This window comes from Macaca thibetana, chromosome 8 (assembly GCF_024542745.1).
Source record: "Macaca thibetana thibetana isolate TM-01 chromosome 8, ASM2454274v1, whole genome shotgun sequence".
Classification (NCBI taxonomy): domain Eukaryota; kingdom Metazoa; phylum Chordata; class Mammalia; order Primates; family Cercopithecidae; genus Macaca; species Macaca thibetana.
The window spans coordinates 43,757,624-43,777,558 of NC_065585.1; the positions used below are offsets into that span (position 1 = coordinate 43,757,624).

The 19,935-nt window shown below is 44.4% G+C and overlaps 1 protein-coding gene and 1 long non-coding RNA gene across 4 annotated transcripts in view; one reads left to right on the plus strand and one right to left on the minus strand.

Annotated features, from left to right (window-relative positions):
- The window catches only part of LOC126960913 (uncharacterized), a 32,019-nt gene extending 22,861 nt beyond the window's left edge, over positions 1–9,158 (minus strand). Inside the window, exon 1 of the long non-coding RNA XR_007728143.1 lies at positions 9,058–9,158. This is a non-coding gene — a long non-coding RNA (uncharacterized LOC126960913). The remainder of the gene's footprint in view (positions 1–9,057) is intronic.
- ZNF706 (zinc finger protein 706) overlaps positions 1–19,935 on the plus strand; it is a 664,654-nt gene that overhangs the window by 434,991 nt on the left and 209,728 nt on the right. The gene's annotated exons all lie outside the window — the stretch shown is intronic.

The window sequence follows — 19,935 nt, forward strand, 5'->3', positions numbered from 1 at the left end:
ATTTTATTGACCTAAAGCCTGGAGGAGGAGCACATTGGAGGTATGGAGAGGGAAATGGGAAAGTTGAGAATGAAGAATTTGTTTTGAGATATGTTATGTGGTGATGTCAAGCCGTCATACAAGACTGGAGTTTAGGGAACAGGTTCAGGCTCGAAATGCGAATTTGGGAGGTATCAGTATAAGGTGATATGTAAAGCCTTCAGACCAGATAAGAGCACCAAAAAGTGAGTATAATAGAGACGGCAGGGGAGGACAAGCACCCTCGAACTTGGGTGGGCACTCTGGCTCCACACAGATGAGGAAGAACCACTGAGGGGACTACTATCCCAGACCTAGAACACTTGGATACACCTATGAGTTTGCCTTTTTGTCTCCTGTTGTTGGAGTTCGGTGCTGATCGCAGTGCTCAGCAGAGACCTTCAATAAATTTGGGAAGGCAAGAAGAAAGGAAAGAAAGGAGGGAGAAAGGGAGGTGAGAGGGAAGAGGGAGGGAATGAAGGAGGGAAGAGGGAGGGAGTAAAGAAGGGAAGAGGGAGGGAATGAAGGAGGGAAGAGGGAGGGAGTGAAGGAGGGAAGAGGGATGGAAGTTCTCCCGTGTGTCCTGAAGGCAGACTACCAAAACTGTATGGGAAAGACTGCTGGGACTGGGGGCATCAGAAACCTGGATGCTAAGATGCTGAACAGGTTTTCTACAAAGCTATTTAGACATGTGATGTGGCAGGTCCCTATGATGATGGTAGGATCTAGGGGGAAAGGAAAAGTGTGAGCCAGAAGACAAGGTCCTCAGTGACTGGAAGGAAATGAATGGATAATCTATAGATGACCTCAATGAGTCCCAGAGAGCCAGGTCAAATGCCGCAAGTCTGAAAGGAGGAGGGGTTTGCTTGAGAGTGTTGAGGCAGCAAATAGGGGAGGCAGAGGAGCCATCTTCCCTTAAATGGACAGCAGAAAGGTAGTCCCTGGGAGAGAGCCAGGTTTTAGTTAAGAAAGGAGAGGAAGTTTTGTGCATATCAAGTAGCGGATGCAGAAGAGTTTGATCCCCATAAATAAATGTTTTGAAAGGCACATGAAAGGAAGGTCGGTAGTGAAAGGAAGAATCAAGAACACATGGAGCATTTGGGGGATAACAGTTCAAGGAACTGCAGGATCTTGCATTTTGTCCAGAGGCCAGTGTAGACAGAGGAGGGAGGCAACATGGATTTATCCATCTTCCAAATTCTGGCCACCATAGACCAAGCATTTGGCTAGTGCTGACAGCCTGGTAATGTTACCCAAACACAGTTATTGCTCAGCCTTTGTATAGAACATTCTTGACAAAATGCCCCAGTGCCTCCCTAAAGAATTCTAGTTCAAATGTCGAGGAGAGAGTCAATTGACCTTCAACAGAATCACAGCAGGCCTTAGGGCCAGGAAGCCTAAGGATTATGTAGTGAAGTGGCAGGGGAAACTTGTGGGAAGGGAAGGTGACTTTCCCAAAAGAATGCTCCCCCAAGAAAGGTGAAGGGGACCGGCTAGGTTTCTGCCCTATTCCATCCTCCCACCCAGGTGAAGCTCTAGAGGCTCAGATGGACAGGACTTACAATTTCCTAAGCCAGGCTCAGGATAACTTGGAGAAGAGGACTCTCCTATAGTCCTTTTCCATCTGGTTGTCCCCCTTTCTATTCTTCCCATGGTTGTCCTATCTTGAGTTAGTCCTGCTGCACCATTCATAGAAAATGTAGCTCTCTGTCTGCTTCCAGATTGACCATGAGATCCTCAAGGACAGAGAAGAGTCTTAGCCATGTTGGTATATCCAGTATGTTGAACTGAAGATTTGGGAAATGAAATGAAAATGGTTAAGGATTCAAAGAGTCTCACCCTCATGATTTGGCAGCCCAGAGTGTCTCTGCAAGTGTCCAGGCTGCCACCTTTCTTTGGGCCAACTAGGCACACAGAAGAAACCAACAGCAGTCAGCCTGTAGTAACTAAGTCCCACTCTCCATATCCTGGGCCATGTTAAATTCAAATAAATAAACAGTAAGGATCTTTTAAATTCTCCATTAATCATTCATTCCTCTGACTCAAGCACTACCAAGTGTTTGGGGTTCTCTCTTCCCATAATGAAAACGAACTTATGGGACCAGCTTTCAGGCAGGTGGGACAGAGCCAAGCAAGCAGGGCTCCAGTCCTGGTAAAGAAGGGATGGAGGAAGGTGAAGAAAGGAATGCTGAAGACAAATGTGTTATCCTCTCGGTTTTGCCCTATTTTTAGCATCTGAACTGTACATAGTGATTACTTCATGTTTCCAGTTAGTTTCTCCCATAGGTTCATATTTCGCACGTGGGGCTTGATGTCCCAAAGCCTTTCATTGGGTTCACCTTTCCGATATGCACTGACAATTGCTCACTGCTTGGCTGAGACAGAATTCTCATCTTCCTGCATCGTTTATCCACACTTGGCCCTAAGAGAGAATGAAAAAAAAAAAGTCTATTCACTCTCCCCTTCCAGACTAGTTACCATGCCTAGTCTGGTTCTGATTAATGAAAGCTAGATGTTGGGATGTTGGCAAGCATACCCTTGGGGGTCAAAGAGCTCAGCAACTGTTTGGAGGGGAGGACAGGTCACACCATGAAGGGTGAACCTGATGGGAAAGGGGCAAATGAAAGGGGCTGTCAGGAGTAAGGAAGCCACTAAACTATGGGAAGGGACCTGACAAGGGAGAGGGGAGAAGGTAAGGGAACCTGTCCCTCCTTCCAAGAAAGGAGATGAGCTGAATGTCACCATTTCCTTAGGAGATGAGACTTAGAACTTCATGGCTCAGTTTGTTTGGATGTTGCCTTCTGTTTTATAAGTAGTTCAAACCAGGACACTGGCTATCAACAAAATCTTATAGGTTATTATTACCCTATTTTTAGACTTGAAAAGACACAGTACATTTTTTATCAGAAATGATGGCCAGGCAGCTGCAAATTGGTTTAAAGTGTGTGGGGAAGTGGCTGATCTCCTCAGATCTAAGTCCCAGGACGAGGCAGGTGGGAACATATGAGCAGGGCCTCAGGAAATCAATAGTCAGGCAAGAGGTAGAATGAGATGGGCACTTTCAAGGAAAACAGGCCAAATTCAAAAAGTTCTATTTTCTAAATCTCCAACTCATGCAAGGACAGTCAGAAAAAATATGCATGACTACTGTCGTCATTTATGTCTTGATTCACATGACAGCTCGTATTTATACTTTTTTTTTTTTGAGATGGAGTCTCACTCTGTTGCCTAGGCTGGAGGGTAGTGGTATGATCTTGGCTCACCACAACCTTTGCCTCTCGGGTTCAAGCAATTCTCTTGCCTCAGCCTCCCAAGTAGCTGGGACTACAGGCTCACACCACCATACCTGGCTAATTTTTGTATTTTTAGTAAAGACAGAGTTTCACTATGTTGGCCAGGCTGGTCTCATACTCCTGACCTCATGATCCACCCGCCTCAGCCTCCCAAAGTGCTGGGATTACAGGCATGAGCCACAGCACCTGGAATGATACCTGGTAACTTTTTGTTTGAGCATCATTTCTTGTCTTTAAGTCCTTTTGAACAGAGACTTTTCTATGATGTAGGGTATGCTTTTCTCACCAGGGCACTGAAACATAGACACAAAGCAATAGGCCAAGATCAGGTCCTTCAAGGCATGGCTTGGAGGACAGTATGGGGATGGAGACACTGAGAAGCCAGGGCTTAGCCCAGACCAGGGATATGAACTGGTTCTGAAAGCCAGAGCAGGTAAAAGATCACCCTCTAGGGAGTCAAGTAATGACTGCAGGTTGGAGGGGCCTAAAGGACCCTTAGTCTTGAGAGAATCCTCCACTAGCTGCCTACACTGAGGATTCTCGGAGCTGTGCAGATGGCCCCCTGGGACCGTTGGCTCTTCATGAGGATGGACCTCATGGAGCAGAAGAGTCTCTCTCCCATAATGGGCAGGCCCACTGGGCCTAGGTTGAGACCAGGCTAATAGCTTCCTTACCTCTGATCTTGGTCCTCTAGAGGTTACTACTTTTATGGTAAGAAAAATCCGGAAGATTACTCAAAAGAAAAGTCTATCTACTGAAAAAGTGTTTCTCCTGAAGGCTCAGAGTAAAGCTGGTCTGAGCAACCCTTCTTGGAGCTAGAGGCCAGTGGAGGCCCCAGACCTGTCTTCTCTACCAGCCTTATGGGGTCTCCAAGAGGGAGAAAGGAGGCAGAGGGAAGATGACAGAAAGTCAAGCGCAAAAGGCAGGACCACAAAGATGCCAGGGCTCCTCGTAACCTACTGGCTCTTCATCCAATAATTTTCATCCTGATCACTGTGACCTATCAAAGTCATTGACCTGGCCCATATAAAACCATCCTGTCCTCAGAGACAGAATGGAGAGGGGGCCTTAAAGTGCCACAGCCGGAGAGGTGATCTGAGCAGCGGGACTCAGTCTCAGGTGTGCATTTGTTATCTCTCTGAACCCTTCATACCTGCTGAGTGCCAGGCTTTTGCTAGCTGTTTTATAAAGATTCTAATATGGCATCTTCACAGCAATCTTTGCAGGATATGTATCATTATTCTTATTTCATAGAAGGAGAGACTCAAAAAGACTAAGGAATTTGCCCAAGGTCAGATGGGCTAGGATGTCAACTCCAAAGCCCATTCTCTCCCATCTGCACTGCATTTCTGAGGGTGTCTGAGCAGAAAAGAGCAGAAACTTTTAAGCAGTATTTCCTGCTTAAGCCAAAAATAGCTTCCAACTTTCTTTGTCATCCAAGAACATCATTATGAATGCCCTCCATTGAGATATGTGTTAAAATTCAGCTTCACTTCTTGAAGTATATAGGATCATTCTCCACTATACCAAATGTCCCCCAAACAGCTGTGCACTTTTTGGTAGTTTTCCTTTCGGTACTGCTTGCTCTAGTCAGTGTTTCTCAGTAGCTTCCAGTCTTTTCAGTATTTTCATGCATAGCTGTTGCCAGCAGGCCTGAAGACAGTTCTGCCTTATCTATGAGAAGTTTATGAAAGCTTTTAACTGCTCAAAGACTTTTTCTCTGACTTCAGTGTTCACCATTAACCTCTGAAGGGCTGGAGTCACCAAATACCCAATTTCAACATCACTGAGGTACGTTCTCTCAACAGCTTATCTATGAAACTGTGTATTATTTAAACTCTCAATTTTAGATTTGTAGAGAAGTCACAAAGATAATGCAGGGAGGTCCCCTATACTCTTCATCCAGCTTCTCCTATTGTTAGCATCTTACCTATCCATGGTCTGTTTGTCAAAACTAAAAGACCAACAATGGTTGTATATGTACATTTAATACACAATAGGATACAAAATGTACATTATGTAATTTCTGATTTTCTAGGTAATCTCATTTGGATGCAATTGTCTAGGAATCCAGTTTCCTCTTGATGTCTCAGGTGATGAAGCTCTTTGTGAAAAAATGCTCTACTTCCCCCTTCCGCAGTGAGAAGTTTACAGCTGTGGCAAATCCAAACATTTGGTCTTTTACTTCTTTGTTTTAGAGTTGAATCAAGAGAAGAATGAAATGTACTTACAACAAAATAGTAGCAAAGTACATATATAATTTCACAATTACTGGTTTGATTGGTGTATCAAGTCTTCAGACTTGTACCCACGGGTAAATTCTATTTACCTAATTATAGAAGAACAAATGAGTCAGTTGCTGCTGCATTAATTTCACTTGACCCAGTGGATAAAATCCATTCTGTAATTTCCTTCTCCCTTAGATTTCAGAAAACCTGAACACAGTCATTGGCAAGTGTGTTTGTTTCTAAAAAAAACCATTAGGGAGTGGGACCACTAACTTATCAGCTCTCTATTTAGCACCTGTATAACAGCCAGATAATACAAACAAAGAAAAGAAGGTGAAGAACAGAAGGAGTGAGGGGGAGAAAGAAAAATGTGTTTTCATGAAAAGACATGAAGGAAACTTAAATGCATATTACTAAGGGAAAGAAGACAATGTGAGAAGGCTATATACTGTACAATTTCAGTTGTGTAACAGTCTGGAAAAGGCCAAACTGGAGAGAATGAAAAGATCAGTGGTTGCTAAAGGTTAGGAGAGGGAGGGATGAATAGGCAGAGCACAGAGGATTTTTAGGGCAGTAAAAATACTTTTTATGATACTGTAATGGTAGATACATGCCATAGTACATTTGCCCAAACCCATAGATTGCCCATCAACAGTAAGCCCTAATGTAAACTAGGGGCTCTGGGTGGTAATGACATGCCAATGCAGGTTCATCGATTGCAACAAATGTACCACTTTGTGGGGAAGGTTGACATTGGGAGATGCGGAGCATGTGTGGCGGCGGGGGTAGGCGGAGTATCTCTGTACCTTCTGCTCAATTTTTCTACGAACCTAAGCTGGTCAAAATATAAAGTCAAATAAAAAAATTAAGAGGTATTTTAAAGTTGTTGAGACAGAAAAAACAATCAGTTAAATGAACTTGTGAGATATTTAGGCAACAGACAATGAGATTGTAGGAAAACCAGGAGACTTCGGCATATTAGGGCAGGTCTCTGGGAACAAAGTTTGAGAGAGAGAGAGAGAGAGAGAGATTTGGCAAGGCCACAGGAACAGCACCTATAAGGAAGTAAGGGGATCAGGATGGGGCAGAGAGAGGCTTGAAATGTGATCCCGTTACAGTGGAGCCTCAGCCCATCCAAAGGGCAGCTCTGGAGCTGGCATGATCCTTTAGAATTGTCCCAAACTGACATGGGGGAGCTGGAACTCGTACCTGTGTATCAACCAGTCCTTAGGTGCAGGCTATTCTTGCAACAGGGGCATACGTTTAGTCAAGTCAGCTTCCTCCATATAAGGACAATTCCTAGAGATAGACTTAGCCCTGAGCTGTCAGTCACCAACAATGCTGGCAGCCAGAGCAATGAGTTCCTTGGTCCTGCAGTGGGGATCTGAATAGCATGCCAGAGGATCTAGTGTACAGGGTATCGTCAAGTCCAAGAGAAGAGAATGTTTCAGGAAAGGAACAGCCAGCCATATGGAATATTTCTGAAAGGCTGGGTTAAAGGAGGATACAGATGTGGCAGATGTAGGTCATCATGATCTTAACCAGATACATTTTAGTGGAACTGGAAGGATGCAAATCCAACTAGAAAGACTGAGAAGAGAAGGAAGGATGAGGAAATGAAGACAACAATACAGACAATTCTCTTGAGATTTTTGAGGTCAGTCAAGAAGAGCAGAGAGATTGGGTGTTAAATGGAGAAAGGCATGGTGCTAAGGGTAGTTTGTTATTTGCTTTAAGTTGGAAGATACTGGAACGTGTTTGCTGACAAACAAAATGACATGAATGATGGAGGAAATTGAGATGCAAGATAGGGAGGGGAGAGTTTCAGGAGTCATGTCCTTGAGAAGGTGAGAAGGAATAGGATGCAGGGTACAGTTGGAGGGGCTGACCTTGGACGGGGCAGGGATACATCATATATAGTAGTAACAGCGTTGGCCTCCAGAAGGTACTAGGTATACACATATAACTAGTGTGTGTGTGTGTGTGTGTGTGTATATATATATATATATATAGAGAGAGAGAGAGAGAGCATGAAGCAGATGTGTGTGCAGAGGAGACATGGGACAGGCTTCTGATGGCTTTGCAAGTCCAGGCCCTCCCTGAGGTCTGCCTGGAGAATCTCTTCTATGCCATCAAACACCCCTTTGTCTTTACTATAAACATCTCTTTCTTGCTAAATTTAACTCTACTGAGATACTGATTTTTGCAACCAGAATCTTATCTATGATACAGTGCATTGCCTGATTGACATGCAATTAGCTTCAGGCCAGATACCCGAGAAGACACCCTTGATATGAGCCAGCTTCATCAGAGAGAGCTACCCTACCGCGTGACTCAGTCCCTTTCCTAGAACTGTACCATGGATCTCATACAACACTGATCTGTCCAGTGCCAGTCCACTAGTGGAAGACTGGATGCAAGAAAATGTAAAATCTAAGGAACAATTACGATAAAGCCAATCTATTTTTCAATAAATAATATCTAGCCTTCAAATAGATTCTGTGAAGACTAGGTAGAAATATAAAGTAAAACAGAACACTGATTTTAATGCCCATTATTATAGCATTGTAAAAAAAATGCATTTGGTTGGGAGGCTGAGGCGGGCAGATCATGAAGTCGGGGGATCGAGACCATCCTGGGCAACATGGTGAAACTCCGTCTCTCCTAAAAATACAAAAATTAGCTGTGTGTGGTGGCATGTGCCTGTAATCCCAGCTACTCAGGAGGCTGAGGCAGGAAAATCGCTTGAACCAGGGAGTCGGGGGTTTCAGTGAGCCAAGATTGCGCCACTGCACTCCAGCCTGGTGATAGTGAGACTCTGTCTCAAAAAAAAAAAAAAAAAAAAAAAAAGCATTTGGACTGAGTTTGGTGGTGTGCACCTGTAGTCCCAGCTACTCAGTAGATTCAGCTACTCAGGAGGCTGAATCAGGAGAGGTGCTTGAGCCTAGGTGTTCTGGGCTATAGAGAGCTATGTCTATCTAGTGTCTGCATTAAGTATGGCATCAATATGGCAACCTCCCAGGATCAAGGGACCACCAGATTGTCTAAGGAGGGGTGAACCAGTCCAGGTTGGAAATAGAGCAGGTCAAAACTCCCATGCTGAGCAGTCATGCAATCACACCTTGGAGTGAATAACCACTGCACTCCAGCCTGGGCAACACAGTGGGAGCCCATCTTTAAAAAAAAAAAAAAAAAAAAAAAAAAAAAAACCAAAACACATTTGGGAATAACATGGGAAAAATTCATCAAAATGGTAATAATAATAATGTGTTAGGTTAATGGGACCACGTATGTTTCCCCCTAATTTTCTCTATTTTAATTCTAAAATGTGGCTATATTATGTAGACAATTTAATGCAACTCTTCTTCCTGAAGCTCACACCCAAGCAGCTGGGGTGGTTTCCGGGATGTCCCCAAGTTATCACAGATTTTAGGTACAAAAGGAAGAAAATACTCAAGAACTGCGGCCAAAGAAGGCCATCAGAGGAAGTAGTTGTTAAAATCAAAAGGGACACCTACCTTCTGGCCAGTGACACCAATTATAGTCCCACAATAAAGCCCAAGATGAGAACTGGGTGACCGCTTGAGCATGATCAGATTTTTCAGCCTGTTCCCATTGCAGGAACACTGCCATGAAATCTCTGAAATGGAAGAAAAGGCTGGGCACACGTGGCCGGCTCCTGTGGCAGGCCTGCCCCTTCCTGGTCCTCTTTTGTGCCTGTTCTCTCGGCACCTGGACCTCCCTCAGCATTGCTCTTCCCGAAAGTGCCAAGGGTTTTATTAGGAACCACACTGAGCACTGACCCTGAACTTCATCTTTGCTAAATACTTTCAAATGACCTTAATGAGGATCCCCCTCCACCTCCCAGGGAGGCCAGTTTAAAGGTTGTCCTGAGACTCTTCTTTCACAGTGAGTAACAACAGGTCATTAAACAGCTTACTCAGAGACCCACTGGGGCAACTGGAGCAGGAACTCTGTGTTCCTCTGGGCTCAATACTTTTCTTAGCTCACCGAGCCCAGCCAAGGCTTCAGGCGAGTGAGAACTGAAAAGAATAAACAGTGATGGGGGAAGGAGGACTCGTCACCCAAGCTCTGCCCTGCGTGAGCAGCCATGCTTCTGTGCACCTGCTCACTCCCTGACCTTTCTGCTGTTACAGACAAACTAATGGAGCCCTATTGTTCCTCCAGCTTCCACAGAGGCCAAGGAAAAATGGACTGCTATGGGGTTCAGGTTCACCAAACGAGTGAGACACCCACCCCAGGGCTAAAATATAATACAATGATTAGCCTTGTGTTTGTGGATAGTCATAACTAAGGCAGGTGGCAGCGTGCTGGCAGGAAGTTCTTCCTAGAGAGCAAAGGCATGTGGGAAGAATTTGAGAAGAGGCCCCACCCACAGATGACTGGAGCCAGTTATCAAATAAATGGAAATTAGTGACTTTATATTCAATATTGCTATTTAGTGAGTGGTACTGTGTGCAGGGCCCATGCTAGGTGGGAAGCAAAGCCACGGCATTCCCACATGTCAATACCCACTGTCAGGGGCCAGGGATGCTGGTCAGGTAGGCTGATGCCTTGGTGTAATCCCACGGAGCATTTGGACTAGTCTGTGTGGTCTATTGGCAAGACCAGATAAAAGCAAAAGGCAGATGCAGAATTCACATCCATGGAGAGGTGCCTAGAGTCGCACCTACAGGTGGGTACATGGCAGAGAAGCCAAAGGAGTTAGCAGGGCTGTGTCACCTCTTACCTAACCTGCAGGTGTCTGCTTCAGTGCCACTTCCTCCCAGAAGTCACCCAATCACTCTCAGGCATATGTTAAGCTCCCCTGTTAGATACTCAGATTGTACCACTCATGACACTCATGAGTGTGATTGTTTGGTTAAAGGTCTGTTTCCATGAAAATAGGGATGGGAGAAGGGGCTCTTTCATGTTCCCTGTTTGTCCTCTGCCTGGCACTAACAGGCTTTCTATTCATATTTTGTGAGCCACTAGTCTTCACAGCACTCACTACATCAGAAGGCTGTAAGTGCTTGGATAATTCTTTTTTTTTTTTTTTTTTTTTTTTTGAGATAGAGTCTTGCTCTGTTGCCCAGGCTGGAGTACAGTGGCGCGATCTTGGCTCACTGCAAGCTCTGCCTCCCAGGTTCACGCCATTCTCCTGCCTCAGCCTCCCAAGTAGCTGGGACTACAGGCGCCCGCCACCACGCCTGGCTAATTTTTTGTATTTTTAGTAGAGATGGGGTTTCACTGTGTTAGCCAGGATGGTCTCGATCTCCTGACCTCGTGATCCGCCCGTCTCGGCCTCCCAAAGTGCTGGGATTACAGGCGTGAGCCACCGCGCCCGGCCAGATAATTCTTTATTGACTGTCTTCCTCCTTGCTAGGTTGTAAATTGTAAAGCACAGGAACCCCCTTTGTTTTGTTCTCTATCACGTATATCTTTGGCACAGATTTACACATAACAGTACTCACATTGTTGGCAGAAATCAATAATAAGTGAATAAACAAACATGAATAAAGGTCCAAAGAATAGAAGTGGGTAGAAAAAGGAAGACAATACCGAGAGGTTAGGAATTCAGTATGTCCAAGAACCGAGTTAGGCGAGCAGAAAGTGAGAAAGCACAGGACTTCTGTATCAGTAGATGTGGGATGCCTAGAATCTCCTTTTCAGGAATGGACTGCATGGTGGGTGTAGTTAAGCGAACAGGGAAGGCATGCCATCATATTAGAGATGACTGACCAAGTCTAAATCTTCTTTATCCTAGGAGGAAAGCTAAGCCATTAATTTCCTACTCTGCAAAGTGTAAAGCAGGGATCCTTTTCTTTTGCATGATGAAGCCTTAAGCTCCTGCAAAGTCTGGGGAGCCGGGGAAAATGGCTTAGCAACCTGCAGGATCAGGGTTCCACAAATAAAAGTGGATCCTAGACTCTTGGCTGGGAGCTTTAGTGCCACTTGGCGAGTCCCTGAATCACAAGGGCCTGACTAGTTATGCTGCTGCCTTCCTGTCTGGTAGATAGAGGCCTTACCACGCATCATTTGTGGCTGTTTTTGCTGGAACTTCAAATCCCCTTTCTTCCCAGGTGTGAGTGCAAAAGGCTCAGGGAAGGGTTCAGGAAGGAGAGTGAGCCTGCATGATGACATGAGAAGATGTGGTCCATCTGAAAAGCTCCACAAGGCATCTCTCATCTCTCTCTTTGCAATAAATGTCCCTGGATCCCTAGACAGTGCTTGCCAGAGTTGGCTGCTAATGCAGAGACTTGCCTGGAAGTTAAGAAACAGTGTGAATATTCAAGAAGTGTAAACCAAGTTCCAAATGGGAATTCCTGGAACCCTCTTTTTCTCGGTGATCTCCTCCTCCTTGTACTACCATCCTAAAACTTGTTTTGATGGGCTGTTTTTATGAAATTCCTTATTGTCTCCAACTTCTGCTTCCCACCCTTCTGGTCACCAAAGTGGAAGGAAGAGCACTGAATTTTTAAAGCAGCTGTCCGACCCCCACAGCAACAGACACACACACACACATACACACACAGCCCTCCAAGACATTTTCTCCATTTTTAGCAAGCAAAAGGGGTGTGGGGCAGAAAGCAGGCTTTTGCAGTGGTCTATCTTATTTCCTGGTCAATCCATTTGGATGATGACTGACAGATTATAAAATGGAGCCTCATAGTTTAAGGTGCTGCACTGTGATTGACTCCATCTTGTTGCAAACAAAGAAAGTATTTATCACTAATACCTTGTAGGGCTCCTGGGAGAATAGAGGTGGCATACACTGCACCACGCTCGCCTAGTGTTCAATTTATTCATGCTAATTTTACCAGTCTTTGGAGGGGGATGAACCAAAATTTTCCCTTCCAGGTGTATGTGTGTGCATGTGTGTATGTATGGGAGTGTGTATGTAAGTCTGTATGTGTGTGTGTATGTGAGTGTGTAGGTGTGTATGAATGTGTGTGTATATGTGAGTGTATGTGTGTAGGTGTGTGTGTGTATATGAGTGTGTGTGTGTATGTGTGTGTATGTATGTGTGTGTGTGTGTCTGTGATTACTCTTCCATCTAATATTTTAGTCCAATTCATTCCCCCAAATTTTCAAGATAAATTTACTTAATTTTTTTTTAGTGCAAGTATCACAAATGTTGGTTTTCTATATCACTTGACTAGCCTAAAAAATGTTGGGCCTCTGTAAATTGCACTGGCTTGATTTAAGCTGTTGTCTAATTTGGCCTTAATCATAACAACAAAAAAAAAGCATACACGACAAAAACTCTTTGGAGTTTTACCGAAGTGAGGAGTTTCTATGTTCACTCAAACAAAGTGCTCACAATCATGTTTTTACCAAAATACAAAGATATAAAATGCTATTTCCAGGCAGGAGTAAAGAGTCATTCCCAAACTTGTAACTCTAAAATGATCTCATTCCGCTAATAACTGGAGCCTAGCATATGTGTTGACATACTGGAGGCACACACAGTCGTAGACTCTTTATTGTCAGGCTCTTCGCCTGACTTCAGCTTCCACTGCCCTGCCAGCTACATAGGTGTGTGTCAGTCACTTCACCTTTCTGGGCTACCGTTTCCTTCTGTGGCTCACGAGGCGACCGCGCTTGCCTGTTTCTAAGGCCCCCTCTAGCTCTGGAGTGTCATGAGACTTTGAATAAGGAGGAAAGTTAGAGTCATTTTGTCCAGGGCCAAATCTGGACCACTGCCTGATTTTGTATATCTCACATACTAGGAATGGCTTTTTACAAATTTTAGTGGTTGGAAAAAATAGTATTTCGGGAAACATGAAAATTATGTGGAATTTAAACTTCAGTGTCCATAAATAAAGTTGAACTGGAACACAGCCGGGCTCACTTGTTTGTGTATTGTCTGCGGCTGCTTTCACACGACAATGGCAGTGTGCAGTAATTGCCATGGAGACAAGCCTATAATATAGCCCACAAGCCTAAAATACTCACAATCTGGCCCTTTCCAGTAAAAGGTTGCTGGCCCCTGCTCTCGTCCAACTGCTTGACAGATGAGGACATTAATGCTGAGTGAACTGACTTGGCCAAGGTCCTGGTTCTTAAAGACAAGGTATAGTTATAGGAAGAAAGGCAAATGGCCATTTTGAAGCATCCAAAAGAACAAAAACAATTAACAATAAGCCAAGATTAAGGATGCAAAAGTAATTTCTTCCTCAAATGCCAAAGGATAATGTGTTCTACAACAGATAAGGACAAAGATATGAAACCCTTCCAGCACCCCACATCATTTGTGAGGAAGAACCGATATTTTCCTAATCTGGAATCAAATGACAATGGGTTGGTGAAGAGGATTTGGGAAGGGATAGATTACATCAGAAATGGCTCAAGATTCTTCATACTGATAACACTCCAGGAAGCCTACATTCACAATTGCTGAAGGAAATGGAGGTGGACATTAGAAACGCTTTAGTGGGTCTTTTCAAAAGTGCAGGTCTGGAAGGGATGAGGCAATACAACATCTGGGGCAGGAAGCCTGGACTAGATTAGAATTTTCATCAGATGGAGGTCTAGTGTTAGGAAACCCTAAAGCCCTTTACAACACAGAGGCTCAACTTAGAAGAGCCAGCATTGTTCTGAGGTTGGCCCCTACTAACCTCCTGGCAAGAGGTTAAATAGGAGCAAAATAAGTGTTGCATTGGCAACATAGCAGTTTTGAAAAGCTTTAGACAAAGTTCCATGTGGAGATAAAGCTCCTCACCCTTCAATTTATACAGGGCAGATTGCCTTTGCCTGGGAAGTTCCTAGTAGTTCATAATAAATATTCCATAATAAATAAATAGGGGCGAGATGAAACTGCTCCAATGTCCAAACTGTTGGCAGTCCACTAGGTACCAAACATTACCCCTGCAGGAAGGGCCTTAGACAGTCAAAATATAAAATTGAAAGCTGGGTGCAGTGGCTCACACCTATAATCCCAGCACTTTGGGAGGCCGAGGCAGTTGGGTCACTTGAAGTCAGGAGTTCAAGACTGGCCTGGCCAAATGGTAAAACGCTGTCTCTACTAAAAATTCTCTACTAAAAAATGAGCCAGGCATCGTGGTGGGCACCTGTAATCCCAGCTGCTCCGGAGTCTGAGGCAAGAGAACTGCTTGAACCCGGGAGGCGGAGGTTGCAGTGAGCCAAGATCACGTCACTGCACTCCAGCCTGGGTGACAGAGGCATCCATCTCCAAAAACTAAAATGAAATAAAATAAATAAAATGAAATAAAATTGAACTTGCCAAATAGGATTAACCTTGGAACATCGGATTATTTACAACATACAATAAAGGTGCTGCAGAGTCAGTGAGAGTCAGAACGTTACTGTCTCAGTTTAACTCAGTGACAAGCTGCCCAGGGTTGCATCCAAAATCGACTGCTTGCATTCCCATGCAACTCTGGACAGGTTGCTAAACCTCTCAAGCCTCCTTGTCTTCTCCTGTAGTGCCAATAAGAACAATAATAATAGCACCTACTGTATGGACTACTGTATTTAAATGAGATTTTAGAGGTAAAGTGCTTGAGAGATGTTGGTCATTAATAAGTGTTCATTAAATGCCTTCTGTTCACTGTTGGCTGCATTGTATGGCATATTAACTGAGAGCATGGATTTAGGTGCAAATAGTTCTGGGTTGGAGTCCCAGCTTCATCACTGAGTAGCCTCATAACCATGAGTAAATTCCTTCAATTCTTTGAGCTTCAATTTCTCTACTGTTAAAAAGTTATAATAATAGTTACCTCAAGGGGTTGTTGTGAGGATTAAATGAAAAAATATACGTACAATGCTTGGGAGAGTTTCCAACGATTAGATATCACTATCATCATCATCATCATCATCATTATTAATTGGTTGGTTCTGTGTTTAGAAATCTTCTGAAGACAGCCTTCAACACAGGAAGCCTGATATAAGATGCTTATGTGGCACACAGAATATTAAAAGTTTTTACATAAGTGATTTGATCCACTGAAGTTCCTCATATACATTAGAAAGGCCAAGTGAGACGCTAGTGAGAAGGACTCCAGGGCCAACCCTGCCTGCCCCAAAACCCCCCAGGCAAGCCCAGATGGTGCTCCCTGGATTCCCTACTTCAGAATCACTGGGGTTCTTGCTTCTTGTTTGCTCACCTTCTTTCTGCTAAATTCTGTTATTCTTGTTTGCTGCCAGGCTTCTCAACGTGTGGAACTTACTGCCACCATACTGCCTCATGTTCCATGTAAGAGGTAAATGCCAGTCTCATCTTTATCAATAATCAGGTAGAAACCATTGCCTCTGAGGAGGAAAGGGCGCCTTCATATCTGGCCCAATCTCCCTTCTTAGTTTGTGGAACCAATACTGTTTCCTACATTAACAGATCTGTTTGCTCATCTAATATTCCCAGATTAAATTGCCCAGTTTCCACTCTGATGGGCTTGACAAACTTGCTCTCTCTATAACTTGCTACCCTGCATCCTTTCACACCTGCTGATTCCTTCACAATGAACAGAAGGGAGCCAGTCAGCTGAGATTAAGGAATTATAAAAACATGTACTATAGGTATCAGTGGTGCCTTATTTAGCACACGTTTTGTGATAAGTCCAAGGTATTGTTTTCACTAGTTTTAAGAACTGAGGATCTCTTCTGCCAAGTAAGCCAGATTGGTAGACTTGGCTTTCCATCCATTTCCCCATGTGCCTGTATGGGTGGAACACTAAAGAATAAATAATGCAGGAAATTCAGGGCCCTGTATTCCTAGGTTCATTCCTGTAAGAATCACATCTCACCTCTTCATTTTACTGATGAGGAAATCAAGAAGCTGTAACTCACAGCTGGATTCTAGTCAAGCCAAGATAGGATCTTAGCTCTCCCAACTCTCGGGCCACTGCTCTTTCCTTCTTAAAGTTTTGTTGCTTTCCAGGCTCAGAGCTGGAGTGGATTTTCTCTCTGTTTTAAAATGTATTTTTTAGAGACAGTGTCTTGCTCTGTCACCCAGGTTGGAGTGTAATGGTGTGATCATAGCTCACTGTAGTCTTGAACTTCTGGGCTCAAGGGATCTTTACACTTCAGTCTCCTGAGTAGCTAGGACTACAGATGCATGCCATCATGCCCAGCTAGAGGAGTGGATTCTCCTCGGTGCCTTTTCCTTTTGTTCTGTGCAGCCATGGCTCATTTGGGGTGAGCCTAATCTGTCTTCTTACTCTTGGGTACCAGCTAATGTCTGGTCCTCTCTGTGCATGCCATTCTCTGCAAACTTCCCCCAGTGGCTTGTGGTCAGAACCAATGCTTATTTGGGATGGATAATTCAGTTGCCTGGATCTAAATGGCAGAAAGATTTGGAGTGTGGAGCGTGAAGCCACGACATGTTCTCTCAGTTTTGGGAAGGCTCAGAACCCAAGTTCCAGTAGAAAAGCCAACTCTGAACTAAACCAGAAACCAAGAGGGCCTTGGGGCCTGGAGACCCCAACCACTCTCCTCTCCAGCAGCTAGAGTCTGAGTCTGCAAGGCCAGTCTGAGGAGTGTCCTGGTGCCTTACACCCATGGTTGTAGGTTGAGTCAAAGGGTGACTATGAGGTTTGTGTCTCTAGGATCCAATGATATTGGGCTCCAGTGGTATACACAAAGTGGGTGGCCAAAGGCAGAAGCCATAAGGGGAATGTGGGGAGCCAAGATACAAAAGAGTGTCGGAAACCAGACAAGAGCTCCTGGAGAATGTGTGTATGTGCAGGTCTGTCCTGTCTCTGCCAAGACCATGTGGGTGTCTCACTGAAGCTTCCCAGCAATTATTTGAGGTAGATGTTATTCTCCCCATTTCAAAGGCCAGAAAACTGAGTCTTAGTGAAGTTATTTGCCAAAGTCACACACCTGTAAATGTCAGAGTCAAGACCAGAGCCCAAGCCTTCTGACTCCACAGCTCATGTTCTATCCAGTTCACCATGCTGCCCTCTAGAAAGGTCAATCTGTGTTTACCAGAGAACTCAGACTGACATATGTGGCAGCCGTCACACAGCCAACTATGCAGTCCTAGGGCTGGAAGGACACCACTAGTCATCTAGCCCAACTCTAAGTACATTGATTTCATTGGCCACAGCAGTTCTCACATCATGCCCTGAAGAGGGGCCTCAGAAATTTCAGTGGGGACAAAGAAGGAGGATGGACACAGGTCACGTGCTGTTTCCAGTCAGCCCTTGAACCCCCATCCCTTCAACCAGAGTGACCTGTTTCTTTGAGTTGGGAAAGGGTTTAGATAACCTCAGTTCTTCCAGGAGCTCCAGCCTCTGCTTCAATACCTTGCATAAAAGGGAACTGCCCTAGAGCTAAGCAGGTAAAGATGTCTGGGCAGTGCTCATGAAGTTGTCTTCTTGGCTGAAGAGCCCTGCACCACCAATAAAAGTGTGATAAGCTAAGCCTAGTACAACCACAGAAGTTAATGGCTGCCTTAGAATTTCCTCACATTCATTCATTCACTTGAGAATCATTGAATTAGAACCACTGTACATCTGATCCAGCAATCTGGTTTTTACAGAGGCCCCAGTAGATTATGCTGTGGGATAAACAGGATAATCTCTCTGAAGTCACCCTCAAAAGATTAAAGAAGAACACCTTTAAATCACAGCTAGTGATCTATCAGGCATAAACTTATCTCAACTTTTTAATAGAGGTGCTATTTATGTTTCTGGCTATCATTACCTCTTGACATAACAAGTTCAGTAAGTTGCCACCACCTAGGCACTTCCTTTTACCTGCCCTATATTCACCTCTCTCACTTTCCAGGGGTAACCCCTGGGGTGCTATGTGTTGGTAAACATGCTCAACCTGCTGTGGCTGAAGCACTACTTTAGCAAATAATTCTTGAATTGACGGTCCTGACAAATGGCATCATCATAAATGCATATTGGCCAGGTTTTCAGTCCGGTAAAATCCTTTCTAGGGCAGGGGTCACCAATGTTCTGGAATTTTGGACATGCTGAGCAGTTTTTCTATTATTTAGACAATTTTTAAATCCTCAGACAACTTTCAAACCCTTGTCATGGGTAGAGGCTTGGCATGAGTGGCTGGAGTAAGGAGTGTTGATTGCTTCCCATCTGTTACATGAATTCTTTTATATATCTTCACCTTTGTCTCCCTAGCCAACATATGTACATTTAGACAAATTTAAGCAATCTGTTATCTTTCAATATACTGAGGCCAGAAAAATTTCATTCTGATGGCCTCTGCACAAGCTGTTGGCAATTCCAGGACCTCTTTGATGCGTTCTAATAAACCCCATTCTAGATATGCCTCAGTTTATAGGCATCACAAAGGAAGAAGGGTATCACAGAGGAAGAAGGGTATAGTTCTGGATGAAGGAGTTCTGAAAACTAAGAGTATAATTATTTAAGTTCCAAAAAGTTTAACCCTTTGCAATCCAAGTTTATTTATCTAGTTCAGCACAGATCCGGGGTTCAAAATGTGGCTTCACAAACCATAACAAGTATTTCTCTGTTTGAGTCCCATCTGCTGGCAAGAAACTGTGATGAACATTAAGAGGAGCTGCTTCATCTCCTTCAGTGGGAGCGTGGTTGTCTGATGGCTCCAACATTGTCCCTCTGGACATGGTACCAAGGCCAGGTTTCTCATAGTCTGTTCCCAACCAATGATTGAACATGGTGGCGTTCCTGCAGGACCTGCGTCTCCTCAACCAGGAGATGCTGCCTCAAGAACTCCCCAGAAGCCTGGCTGAAACTTTCTTGGAATAAGGCTACATTCCGAGACTCTTCCTACTTAATTCTCCTTCACAGGGGTCAGACCTGCATCATGGTCTGATGGTTTCCCCAACGTAGTTGGCTTCTTCCTTCTTCTCCTTCACAGGCAGTGCCCTCAGTAAATGCTTTGCTCATCTAATCCTGACTTAGTGTCCGCTTTTTGGGAGACCTGAACTAACACAAGAAACTGTAGCCTTCTCTCCTTTAAAGTCAGGCTCCACCCCATTCCCAGCTGTTTCCAGCAAGCATCTCACACGTGTTCATGAACATGGGCTACGCAACATTCACCCTCTTCCTCCCGTCCTGTGCTGCTCCACCTTCCTGGAGTGATGCCTGCATCACAGTCTTTGGTATTCCCAAGCTTCGTGGGGTCCTCACTGCTGCTAACACCTCTTCTCCTATTTGTGGAGCCCCTGATACCCACTTCCTGCAGATGTATCAGAAGTCAGGGTATACCAGAACCCTCTGATGATTTGAAGCTATGCCCACTGCAGACGGATGCATCTAAGCCTATGTGCTATGGTAAGTCCCTTACCTTCGTTCATTACAAGGGTTCCCATGTAGAGCTGGATGGTGCTCCCATTGTCACATATTACTTTTTGTGAGAAGAGGTCATTCAGTTTTTGCCCACAGTTCCCTTCCTTTAGAACATAGACTCAGTCCTGAGCTGAA